The sequence below is a fragment of the Triturus cristatus genome, chromosome 5_2, assembly GCF_964204655.1.
Source record: "Triturus cristatus chromosome 5_2, aTriCri1.1, whole genome shotgun sequence".
In the NCBI taxonomy this organism is placed as follows: domain Eukaryota; kingdom Metazoa; phylum Chordata; class Amphibia; order Caudata; family Salamandridae; genus Triturus; species Triturus cristatus.
In genome coordinates this window covers 1,035,970,248-1,035,983,024 of record NC_140588.1, presented here as the reverse complement: position 1 = coordinate 1,035,983,024, position 12,777 = coordinate 1,035,970,248, and positions in this window count along the sequence as shown.

Below are 12,777 nucleotides of genomic sequence, written 5' to 3'. Positions count from 1 at the left end.
ATGATGAACTTTTATGAAAATATAGTGTTAACATTAATGTCTTTTATTTTCTTAGAGCAAAGTGTATTACAAATCCTATGAAGGCCTCAAAACCTTGCTTGAATTATATTATTATTTTTTCTTTAGAAATGTAGGAATCAGAAAGAAAATGTGTTTAATCCTTCACGTTTTATACTTCTATAAATAGTTTGTTTAGCTGTGTACAAGTTAATCTTTAGGAATTTCCTTTTGCTTATTTACTTAAAGAATAAACTTGTCAAAATGAAGCTGCCAACCGGCGGGACGTGTGCGAGGACATGGATAAATGTTGTGAGATGTTTTCCTTCTTCCGCGGAAGGATGATTTAATTGGAACTAACAATGACTTTCTTCAATGAGCTTTGTTGAGCTCGTATGGTCAGATGGTTGCCTTATTTTGAAAGCCAATGAGAACGAGAAGAGGAGTTGATAGCTTCTCTGTTGTTTCTCTCAATGCTACTCTGGCTGGCTGCTGACTTTGCTAAACCTGTCTCAGACTGTCCTGACATCTTTGCACTTTATCGGCTGATGTTGTTGCTTTAGCTATACCTTTTGCTAAGAGGTTAGCATCCTTTCTCATTGCACGCTGTGCAGAGACTCTTTAGGTTCATATGAGATCGAATTGCATATTGAAATTTGGAATGAATCATTTCTCTTTGTCTCTCTCTCTCTCTCTCACTCGCCACTCAAATGCTTTTTATTGATAATGTGCTGAATTATGTAAATTGTTTCTTATAATTGTGATTTATCTGTAACATTTGTTTATGAAGGAACTAATTATATATGCTAATGTGTACCTATAATTTCCACTCATGTTCTGAAGAACTTAGATAAAAGTAACTTGCTAAGTATTCAGAGTCTGTTGTCATTTTTATAAGGATTTATAGTTTGTTTATATAATGACAGTTGTTGTTACAGTTAGGTATTTCCTTCATTAGGGTCTTCATGAGGCGAATATTATCCGTGTTTTCATTACCAAGTCCCTGATAGATCTACTTGAAGACCCATTGGAGAACCTGTTGTTGTAAGTGGTTATTAAGTTCATTTGGGCCTGAGCTGCTATTCATAAAAGAGTCTTGTTGGTATCAATTTAGTGATATTGTTTAGGATGAGTTAAAATTTCACCCACTTCCGCTGCATCATAGGCTAGGGGTCAAATCCATTCAAGCCATGTTAAATATATACAGAGCCAAGTGTATCGCTACCGCTAATTACAGGTCTGTAATTTGAGGTTACAAGGAGGCTGAAAATTTGTAAATAGTGGAGAATACGTTTTGTAGAAATCTGCTTTCCGTTCTGCAATCATCACCCTCTTATATCATTCATCAGGAATAGGGTGTTGGTTATGTATCAGATCTGATTGGTATGGCTCCACTTTTGGGGTGGATTATGATCTGGACCAACCCAGAATTGGAGCTGAATCGTAAAAACGCTTGGGATCCCTAGATAGAGCAAGTAGCATTGCCTGGCTAGGTTATATCAAGAACCTAACAGAAATTAGGGCGGCTCGCCCTATTTGATCCCCCAACAAGCCGGTTAAAGAGGACATGCTGTGGGTCAAAAAACATTTTGTGTGTTTGATACAAACAGAAAGAGAGGCTAGAAAGCTTTTGAAACCCACAATACGAGTCTACATATTATTGAAAACATCTCCAGCAACAGAACTGTACTTAAATAAAATAATAAAACCTTACCACCGCTTCCTTTTAACAAGATTCAGATTTAACCATTTGCACTTTGTATTGGCAGAATGTCAGGGGTGGTGTAGGGTGAAAGACTTGGGCCCTTGCTCATATGATAACTTCTCTACCCAAGATTCTTTGCACTTTTTAATGTTTAGAGACTACTATCATCACATTTGCAAAAGTTTTTCATTACCTATATTGAAAAATATAGGCTTGATGCAGGTATGGCCTGAATTAAGATACTTACAGATGCTGAATAACTCATGGGAATATTTTAATATTGCTATTTTTTTAGTTGCGGCAGTTAAGGAAAGGAAAAAAGGTTTTTGCGATGTGTTACATACTTGATTTTTACATTGTAAAGATTGTAAGTGATTTTATCTTGATGTTCTTGGTGCATAAGATCATGTTTCAAACGAAATATGTTCAAGTTTTGTAATGTTTTCCCAGATGTTTTGTAGTGTACTTTTATGGTTGTAAATAATTGACCGACTGATTGAATATATTTTTCCATTTGCTCCATGGTGTGCTTAGATCCCCTGGGCTTCTTAAAAAAATAGGGGTGGTGTTAACGTTTTGCATGTTTACTGTATTATTCTACCCACAGCATAGAACCACCGTAAATAACAAAGGCCAGAGAAGATTTTCTACTTCAAATATTGCTTTTGTGGAACACCTACTTGTCAACACTTAATATTCCATACGGTCATTGTATAACCGTACCCCCTTGCAAGAATATATTATTTTCTGACCTCCAACAAACTACTCAAGTTAGATTCTTATGCTAGCTTGCAGCAATGACTAGGTGTGCTTGTCAGGGATTATTTATGTATTTATTTATTTTGAAAGTTTTATATAGTGCGAACAAGACCCTTGCGGGCATCAGAGCGCTTTACATATCAGATGTAGGAAGCAAGAGTAGACATAGCAAACACAGATATAAGTGATTCAGATATACAAAACTCAGAGAGTTAAAAACTAGCGAAAAACATAAGGAGCTCAAAAACTGAACTAGTAATTAAAATATAGTAATAAGTCAGTAAATTCACGTGAATTTAGCCATGAGAATCGCTTTCACTTCTTTTTTGAAGGAGGCAGTAGAAGGGTTCAGTCTTGTTTCAGTGGGCAAAGCATTCCAGATCCTGGGAGCCATACCAGAGAAGGATCGGTTATATGTTTTTTTCTTGGCAAATCGTTGTGGTTTCAGTAGAAGAGACTTGGCACTCCTGGAGGCTCTATTGCCCGCAGAGAGCACCAGTTTCTGTGCTAGGTAGTGCGGAGAATTGTGGTGTAGGACCTTGTGCGTCATACAAGCGTTTTTCAGATGAATTCTAGCTTCAAACGGTAGCCAGTTGAGGGCTCTAAGGTCTGGAGAGATGTGAGAGGTTCTCTTAGAGCCCGTGATGAGCCTCGCAGCTGAGTTGATAGGGGCTCTTAGTGGGGCTGTCGACAACCTTGGGAGGCCGCATAAAGTTACAGCTCTGTATTCCACTCTTGGGATTACTAGGGCTTGAACTGCTTGTTTGAAATCGTAAGCTGGCAGGAATGGTTTCAGTTTTCGCAGGCTCTTCATGTGGAATTTAGCTCCTTTTGTGGAAGCGCTGATATGCTTCTGCATCTTTAGGTTACTGTCCAGAGTCACACCTTCCGATTTCGCTGATTCGACGATGAGAGGTTGTCCATTGAGAGCTGTTAAGTGCTTCATCCAGTCCAGGATAGTGGATGCTTTGTTAGGGCGGAGCGATTAAGAGGAACTCCGTTTTGAGGGAGTTTAGTTTCAAATGGTTTTCGGCCAGCCATGTTTGGGTTTTTTGTAGTGTTGTGTTGAGCGATTTGATGTCTTCAAGTGAGTGAATCTTGATGTAGATTTGGGTGTCGTCTGCATACATATGGAAGTGAATCTTGGCGAGACTGAGAAGTTCGGTGAGTGGTTCCATGAAAGGGTTGAAAAGAGTGGGTGAGAGGCAGGATCCTTGCGGAACTCCTAGCATGACTGGCAAGGGGTTGAACAGGGATTGATTGACCTTGAACCTTAGAGATCTATTATGGAGGAAAGAGGTGAACCAGTTAAATACAGCTCCAGATAAGCCCATTCTGTGCTTCAGGAGTTCTAGCAAGTTGCCATGTTTGACGGTGTCAAATGCTGATGACAGGTCGAGAAAGTAACGCCTCCCAATCCCACTCCTTCTCTGGCAAGGCCCCAAACATCTGGAACGCCCTCCCCAAAGACCTTCGATGTAACCCCTCCTATGTCCGTTTCAAAAGAAACCTTAAAATACACTTTCTCACTAAATATTGGGGGAATTAATTCCCTGATCTACTTTTTGACTACTTTCACTCCTCCTTCCTTAGGCAACTCCGCCTACCTCTCGCACTCACTCACCCCCTCCTGACACCCTCCACACCCCTCTCCCCTTCATTATACTCTCCCACGCCCTACTATGTCCGCCGAGCCCTCCTTGGTATCCTGTAAAATTGTTATCTATAACGACATTCTTGTTCTTTTAATTGGTTTTTGTTTATCTTCTACATACTCAAAATTGTTATTTTTACTCTGTCTGACCACCTGCATAATTTGTCTCGCTCATAATAATTGTTGCTTTCTTGTTTATTACCATTGAAAATGTAAAGCGCTCTGATACCCTCGGGTGGAACTAGCGCTATATAAAACCTTCAAAATAAAAATAAATAAATAAAATAAAGATTAGTAAACAGGCTTCGTGTTGGTCCAAGATGCTTAGAGCATCGTCAATTATGTGTGTAATGGCTGATTCGGTGCTGTGACCCGCTCGGAAGCCTGTTTGACATTGGTTAAGCAGATTGAATTGATCGATGTGCCTGTTCAGCTGCAAACACATTTTTCCAAAAGTTTGGCTAGGATAGGTAGGTTGGATATCGGACGATAGTTATTTAGTTCCGAAGGGTCAGCTGCTGCTTTCTTTTGGATAGGGGATACCTGACCTATTTTCAGGATGTATGGAATGGATCCTTGAAGGAGGGAGGTATTTGTGATCTTGGTCCAAAGAGGTAGTAACAAAGGAATGAAGGGGCATATTATCAAGGACGGCGTTAAAAATTATCGCCGGTTTAGCAGCAGAAAACTGCAGCTAAAGCGGCGATAATGGGCTTGATAATATGCCCTGGAGAATTCCAATAGAAGTCCATGTTCTGGTGTGAACATGGGCTTCTATTGGAATTCTCCAGGGCATATTATCAAGCCCATTATCGCCGCTTTAGCGGCAGTTTTCTGCCGCTAAACCGGCAATAATTTTAACGCCATCCTTGATAATATGCCCCTAAGTCTTTTAAGTTTCGGCCGGAAGCGGGTCTGTGAAGTGGTTGGAAGGTTTCAGAGCGGTTAGCGTCTTTAGTATGGTATCTTCGCTGTGAGTGTTGAAGTAGGACCAAGTAGCGTTGTTTTTGAGGTTGAATTTTGAGGAGTAGTTAACTTGGGTACCAAAAGAGGGCATTGATGAGTTCTTTTGCATGTCCAAGAGGGATACGAGGTCCTTGAGTAGGTCTTCTTTTATGGATTCAGTTTTTGAAGCGAAGAAGGAGGCGAATTCATCACAATTGGGTAAAGTGTCAGGGATTGCCTTGGGGAGAATGGGTGCGCTCTTGGTTTGAGCTTTGATAATATCGAATAACTTTTTGGGACGGTTCTTAGCTTGGTATAGTTGAATCCTGAAGAAGTCAGTTTTTGATTTTCTTATCTTTCTAAAGTAGGAGTTTCTGGTGGATCTTAGTAGCTTGAGGTGGTCAGCTGAGGGTGCGGATCTCCAATGTCGTTCAATAACTCTAAGTGAACGTCTGTCTTCATTTAGCCTCCGATCATACCAAGGTTTTGAGTCTTTTGAAGTGGTTCTTTTCAGTTGAAAGGGGGCTATTTTGTCTAGTAGCTTGTTCATGGAGTGAAAGTAATGATTGGTTAGCCCCTGGACATCAGCTAGGTCTTCCGGGGGACATAGTGAGTTTGAATTAGAGGAAGCTAGAAGGTTGGGACCCACTTTTTTCAGGTTTCTCTTCCAGTTCTTTGTTCTCAGGTGTTGTGTTGGAAGGCGTTTCACCGATTCCATGACTTGGACCAATCGCAGGGGATGATCGAGTCTAGCTGTGTGGAGTCCAATCTGGAAATTACTAGGTCGAGAGTCGCGCCTTTGTCGTGTGTAGGGCTTTTACATATTTGGTTAAGATTAAGGTCTGAGAGGAAAGCTTTGAGGCTGTTTACCCCTGGGTCATTCTGGTCATCCCAGTGAAGGTTGAAGTCCCCCAGGAATATTTGCTTATTTTGTTGGCTGTCATTTGACACTAGAATATGCATGAGGTGTTCAATGAATGTGAGGTTATCCCCAGGAGGGTGGTAGAATGTGTGTAAAGAACATATTCGTTTGTTATTACTAGCAATGTTTAAGCAGAGGTATTCACAGGAGGATAAAGCAGGGGCATTGGAGTTGGTCACTGTAAGATTGATCTAATGTATGCAGGCTATCCCACCGCCTGGCCTATCCGTTCTGTCTAGTCTGGTGATGTCATAGTTAAGGGGTAGCAAAATGTCCATGATGGGAGTAGATGCTTCATTTAGCCATGTTTCAATAAGGATTAGAATGTCAGGTTCGTTAATGAGTAGCAGGTCAGCTATATCGGCTGCATGTCTAGATGCGGACCTGCAGTTTAGGAGAATACATTTTAGCCGCATCTTGTTGGATACTATGGTGGGTTTGATTCTGAGGGGGATTCTCGTGAGGTTATTTTTAACTATGCCTCTGGAGTTGTGTCTAGTGGCTCTTATTATTATCCAAGTTACAACTAATGTGCTCCTTGCAGCTCCAAACGACCTCTACCGGCTCTTTTTAGACCAGAAGCATGCCGCTATAGGTGCTTGTATGGTCACGCCAAACTCCTCCTTCTCACCGTAAATCTGCAACGCCGTTTCTGATATTAATCCTATTACTCCATGTTGCGGTGTACCACCATCCAGTGTCGCAAGTATAATGTTTAATAGTAATGCTCTTCACACACAGTTGGATAGCATAAGAGGTTTGTTATAAATACACTTCATCCATCACCAAGTCCTAGCAACTGACTCTGGATTACACACACACATAGAATACATAGATTATCGTTTCTAATTCCATTACTGTGCATGTAGTTCTACAATATGCAGGATGCATCACACCATACAGGGACTTGGGAGAATGGTAGGTGCTAGGAAATTAGTTCCTCCCTGCATATTCCAGAGCTTTCCATCCTAGAAAGATTTGCAAGGGTTTATGGCTAGGAAACCCTGGAGGATGGTACACATCTCACCCTACCCAGGATTCTCCTAGGTGTCTAGTTTTCAAAAATGTACCGGTTTGCTAGTTTCCCCTAGGTGCCGGCTGAGATTGAGGCCAAAATCCACAGTTAGACACATCGCAATAAAAGGTCAGTTTTCAGTGGAAAAATGTGATGTGTTAATGTCCCGTTTTAGGGCTTTTCTGTCATGGGAACTAGGCCTACCCACAAAAGTGAGATACCATTTTTATCCAGAGACTTGGGGGAATGGCAAATTGTAGGAAAGCAGTTGCTCCCTGCAGAGTCCAGAACATTCCATCACAGAATTGTGAGGAAAATGTGTGTTTTTAGTCAGAGTTTGAGGTTTGCAAGGGCTTCTGGGTAGGGAAACCTGATGGGAGCCACACAAGCCACTCCACCCGGGATTTTCCTAGGTATCTAGTTTTCAAAAAGTTCAAGTTTGTTACATTACCCTAGTTGCCTGCTCAGCTAGGGCCCAAAATCCACAGTTAGGCCCAAAAAAATGTTGAGTTTTGTTGCCTTTTCTGTCGCGGCCACTAACTTTACCCACACCAGTGAGGTGCCATTTTTATGGGGAGACTTGGGGGACTGGTAGGTGATGGGGTATTAATTGCTCCCTGCAGATTCCAGAACTATCTAACACATAACATTTGAGGAAAATGTGTTTTTTAGTCAAGGTTTGAGGCTTTGGTACCCTATTTGGTGTCCTTGCGATTTGATTTATATAGGACATACCACTCAGAAGGTCAAGTAATGTTCTACAACATATTTGCATCAGGTATATAATTACAGGAGCACCCTTGGTGGAACATTTTTAGCTGCTACACTACACAATAGAGGACATCCTTTGGCAGGTGATTGACAAGATCACTTCACAATAAATATATTGATGAAAAGGGAACTACGATGGGTTGATTGACCATGTGGGCTCCATTTCTGAAGGATTGAATACACTGGAGTATTGGCATCAGTCTGCACTCTTCGGATAAAATACAAACTTTTTTTAATTGTCTTTCCGATCTGTGCAGATTTGTAATGTTGATGTTTGTGTGCTATATTTGCTAAATGTTGTTTAACTAGACCATGCATAAACTGAGTGGATTTTAAATGCTTTTCTGACTATCTGGCCTCCATCCATGCCAATTTGTGTTTCAAGTAGTATGTAAAGTGTACTTCCTCCTTTTCTGCTTGGTTTAAAATATTGTTTCTGAGTGCCCCTTTTTGGTGGTCCCACTATGACTATTATTATTTTGCGAATTGTCCATGGATAGTCTACAATGGACTGTCGATTTGCCCTTAAAATAAATATGAGGGTCCAGTCATCACGACTAGATTAAACATGTGCCCTTCACGTCTGAAAATCTATTGTGTGTTTGTTTTAGTGAAGTATTTCCTCACTTTCTGTAGTAGTCCCTAGGTTCCCATGAAGGACAACAGAATTATTATGAGTTCACAATTTTCCCCTTTTGAGGGTTATACACCGCTTCCTTCAACATTAGTCTAGTGTTATTTAAAAATATGCATCTGTTCTTTGAATGATTATCCGGCATGTGCACACTAAGGGTAGCATGGACTATTTATAGGTGAGCGCGTTCAGCCGCTCTGTGACCACGTCCTTGGATTCTGTGCGAGATGACTGCTGCACCTGTGTAAGTACTTTGTGTCTACATGAGGGCATCTCAATAACGTGTTGTAATGTTTTCCGGTTGTCTTACGAATCGATGTATGTTTATATCAGATCCCGACTCTCAAGGAACCAATTATTTAGTCAAGGGTGTGCCCTTTTTGTCATTTGTGAGCATTATAAATTGCTTTCTTTCCTCTAACTTTGTTGTATTCCCTTTTTGGAAGTATTTGTAACTTCAGGAAGATCTCTTCTATTCCTTGTTTGTGGCCATTATGTTTTTGATTAATCACATTTGTACCAAATATATTTGGCAGAGACACCACCAGGGGTGAATGATTTACCCTTTCCTCTATTTTTGACACGGTGGTGAAATAAGGGAATGTTTTTTCCACTTACCTGTAATACCGCTATTTTTTAATTTGCAGAGGTAAATATTTGTGTATATATCTGTTATTTTCAGATCCACATTGTAAATTAAAATATCAAAAAGCCTATATACCTGACCTTCTTTGTAAGGTAAGAATGTTCTATTTTATGCATTATCTGGCCAAACCTATTTGTAAATAACTTTCAGGGATTACTGTCTGTCTGCCATTTGACATATATAGATTTCTACCAGTATGGTAATGATGATGACCCTCAGAGAAGTGTTTATTTTGGGGTCAAAACGCCGATATGTACATATGCTGACTTCAAATGGCTGTTTTGCTATTGATGAAACATATATGGGCATTTTGAGTCCATGTTCGCCAAAGTCTTATGGGCATCATTTATGAGGTTTTGGCACAGGGAGAATATTGCTGTGCTATCATGCGTCAAAAGAAAAGGGCAGTTTCACCATATCTATAAGATACAATGCATTCCTGTCCTTTTCCCTTGCGCTGGTGCACAGTTGACTGCCATGAGCCAACACAGGCATCCTTGCTCCATGGTGCAAGGGTGCCTGCGTTGCAGGGCAGATTGATTTTTTGCAGAAAGGATTTCGCAGAAAGGGACACCTTCCTGCACATCAATCAACTCAAGTGATTTCCTCTTTCAATGTGTGCTGCAGAAAACATAGAAAAAGGAAACAAGCATTGGCATGGCCAATAGGTCTCGCTTTTGGGACCTTCTAAGCATTTAGTTATGCAGCACATTATCCTTGGTGCAACCACATCAACTGTTGCGTGGCTAAACACTTATAAGGTCTGAAACGTGAGACCTATTGGCTATGCCAATGCTTGGTGTGGTTGTGTGTGTGGTTGTGTGTGTGTGTGTGGTTGTGTGTGTGTGGTTGTGTGTGTGTGTATGTGGTTATGTGTGTGGTTGTGTGTGTGGTTGTGTGTGTGTGTGTGTGGTTGTGTGTGTGTGGTTGTGTGTGTGGTTGTGGGTGTGGGTGTGGTTGTGGGTGTGATTGTGGGTGTGGGTGTGGGTGCGGTTGTGGGTGTGTGTGGATGTGTGGTTGTGTGTGTGTGTTTGTGTGTGTGTGTGTATGGTTGTGTGTGTGGTTGTGTGTGGTTGTAGATGTGTGTGTGGAGTTATGTGTGTGTGTGGTTGTGTGTGTGTGGTTGTGTGTGTGGTTGTGTGGGTGGTTGTGTGTGTGGTTGTGTGTGTGTGTGTGGTTGTGTGTGTGTGGTTGTGTGTGTGGTTGTGTGTGGTTGTGTGTGTGGTTGTGTGTGGTTGTGTGTGTGTGGTTGCGTGTGTGGTTGTGTGTGGTTGTGTGTGTGTATGGTTGTGTGTGTGGTTGTGTGTGCTGTGTGTGTGTTTGTGTGTGTTGTGTGTGTGGTTGTGGTTGTATGTGTGGTTGTGGTTGTGTGTGTGTGGTTGTGTGTGTGATTGTGGTTGTGTGTGTGTGGTTGTGTGTGTGTGGTTGTGTGTGTGTGGTTGTGGGTGTGGTTGGGTGTGGGTGTGGTTGTGTGTGTGTGTGGTTGTGAGTGTGGTTGTGGCTGTGGTTGTGTGGGTGTGGTTGTTTGTGTGGTTGTGTGTGTGGTTGTGTTGTTGTGTGTGTGTGTTTGTGTGTGTGTTTGTGTGTGGTTGTGTGTGGTTGTGTGTGTGTGGTTGTGTGTGTGTGGTTGTGTGGTTGTGGAGAAGTGTGGCTCAATGATTAGAGCGGCAGACCCTGATGCAGAGCTCTAGCCTGGGACCAGGGTTCAATTCCCCGCCTCGGCGGGTCTTGGGCTCAAAAATTCCACGGACCTGATAATTCTCGCCTCGGTGCCTATTCCAATCATGGAGTCCCACTCTGCAACTCTGGGCAATAGTTTGCTTAATCTCCACAACGGCCCCCACAATGCTAAGGATGCCTGGCCTCCACCTTGGGGGTGCCCAGGAGTGGACGCCTCACAGGGAAAGCCAGGATGGGTTCCACAGCGGTATTCGTACAAGCGTCTTGAGACCCTTGCGGGTGAGTAGTGCGCTATACAAGTATCAATTTACATTTACGTTGTGGGTGTGGTTGTGTGGTTGTACGTGTGTGGTTGTGGTTGTGTGTGTGGTTGTGTGTGTGTGGTTGTGTGTGTAGTTGTGTGGTTGTGTGTGTGGTTGTGTGTGTGGTTGTGTGTGTGGTTGTGGCTGTGTGTGTGACAGTAATACTAAAAGCATCTCAAAATAAAGGAACACAAACATCAAGTTTGTGGAAAGACAAAGCACGTTGTAAGTCAAACGCGCGCAGCAAAGCATTAACACAACAACAAAACAAACAAGATCACTTAGCAAAGACTGAGTGCTGATAATGGATACACACAGCCCATCATCTTAAGAGTTTGATTGCAGCCAATGTGCACTCACACCTGCACCCTCCTTGTGAGTTGCACCCCATAGTTCATGAGTTGTAACTGCTGCACCCACCATAGCGCTTTGAGATCTAAAGTGCTACATAGGTCTAATCGATTAACCAGTCGCCAACATACTGTGCTTTTAAAGAGAAAGTTTCCAGCTTCCTCATCATGCCCTCATGAAAGCGCCAATGAAAGGACTCTCTGAATGGTGTAACGGACATGAAGCAGCCGCTGCAATCAGAAATAAACACTGTGAACGTTGTCCAGTTTCACAGTAACATTTCCTTAATGTTCTTTAAGTCACAAAGCAGTAATACTAAAAGCATCTCAAAATAAAGGAACACAAACATCGACTTTGTGGAAAGAGAAAGCACATTGTAAGTCAAACGGGCGCAGCAAAGCATTAACACAACATGTTCTTTGATGTTTGATGTTCTTTGAACGAGAACATCAAAGGGGCGTCGTGAAAGTGATCGCAGGTGACAGTGAAAGTGATCGCGGATTGCCAGCCTCTGCTAAGTGCGCGCCCGCGCACATGGACTGTAGCTCTAGGCTGGCCACGGTAGCATTTTATGAGCCCTCACAAAAAGTCTCGCCAGTCCAGCGCATGCACTGGGTCAGGCGAGACCTAAACATTTTCATCATTGCGCCTCCTTAATGCCACCCTTGGGATGGCGTCAGATTCTGATGCATTCCCAGCTTTACGATTTCTCGTAAATCTGGGAATGCCTCAGATTCCATGGGTGTTGCCTGAGAACACCCACAGCAACACCCATGGAACGCCTCTTTCATGCAGAGCCCTGAAAGTGAAAGAGGCACATATTCGCAAGGCCATAAAAAGTCACATAAAGTGGCTTTACATGGCCTTGTAAATATGATGTGGCACATTGTGCCATCGGAATGTAAAAAAAGTGATGTTCATAAATGAGGCCCTATGTTTTTTCTGTCAATATTTTGTAGGTTATTGTAACATTGCGCACCTTTGTTCACAAATATTCACTCCTCACTAGCGCTGCGCCATTCAAATTAAATCAAAATTAGCTTTTTTCAAGTTCGTATTTTAAAATCATAAAAAAGTACATGTAAAAAGCATTATAAAATAGATTTTCCAATATTATAGAAAGGTCACAATGACCTTGCAGATCTACCCTATAAAGCAATACAGTTTTAAAGGAATATTGCTCATTACATCGCTTGCTTTTACAACACGGTTGTTACAATGAGCGCGTTGTTACTACGCGATGCATTTACATCACAAGTCATTACAACAACTTGCACTGGGGGGGCACTGTATTTAGGAATGCTCCAATTTGCGCAACAGTAGGGAAGGTGTTGTAATCCATTTCCAATAACTCAGCGTCCCCTAGTGCAAGTCGTTGTAATGACTTGCCAAGTAA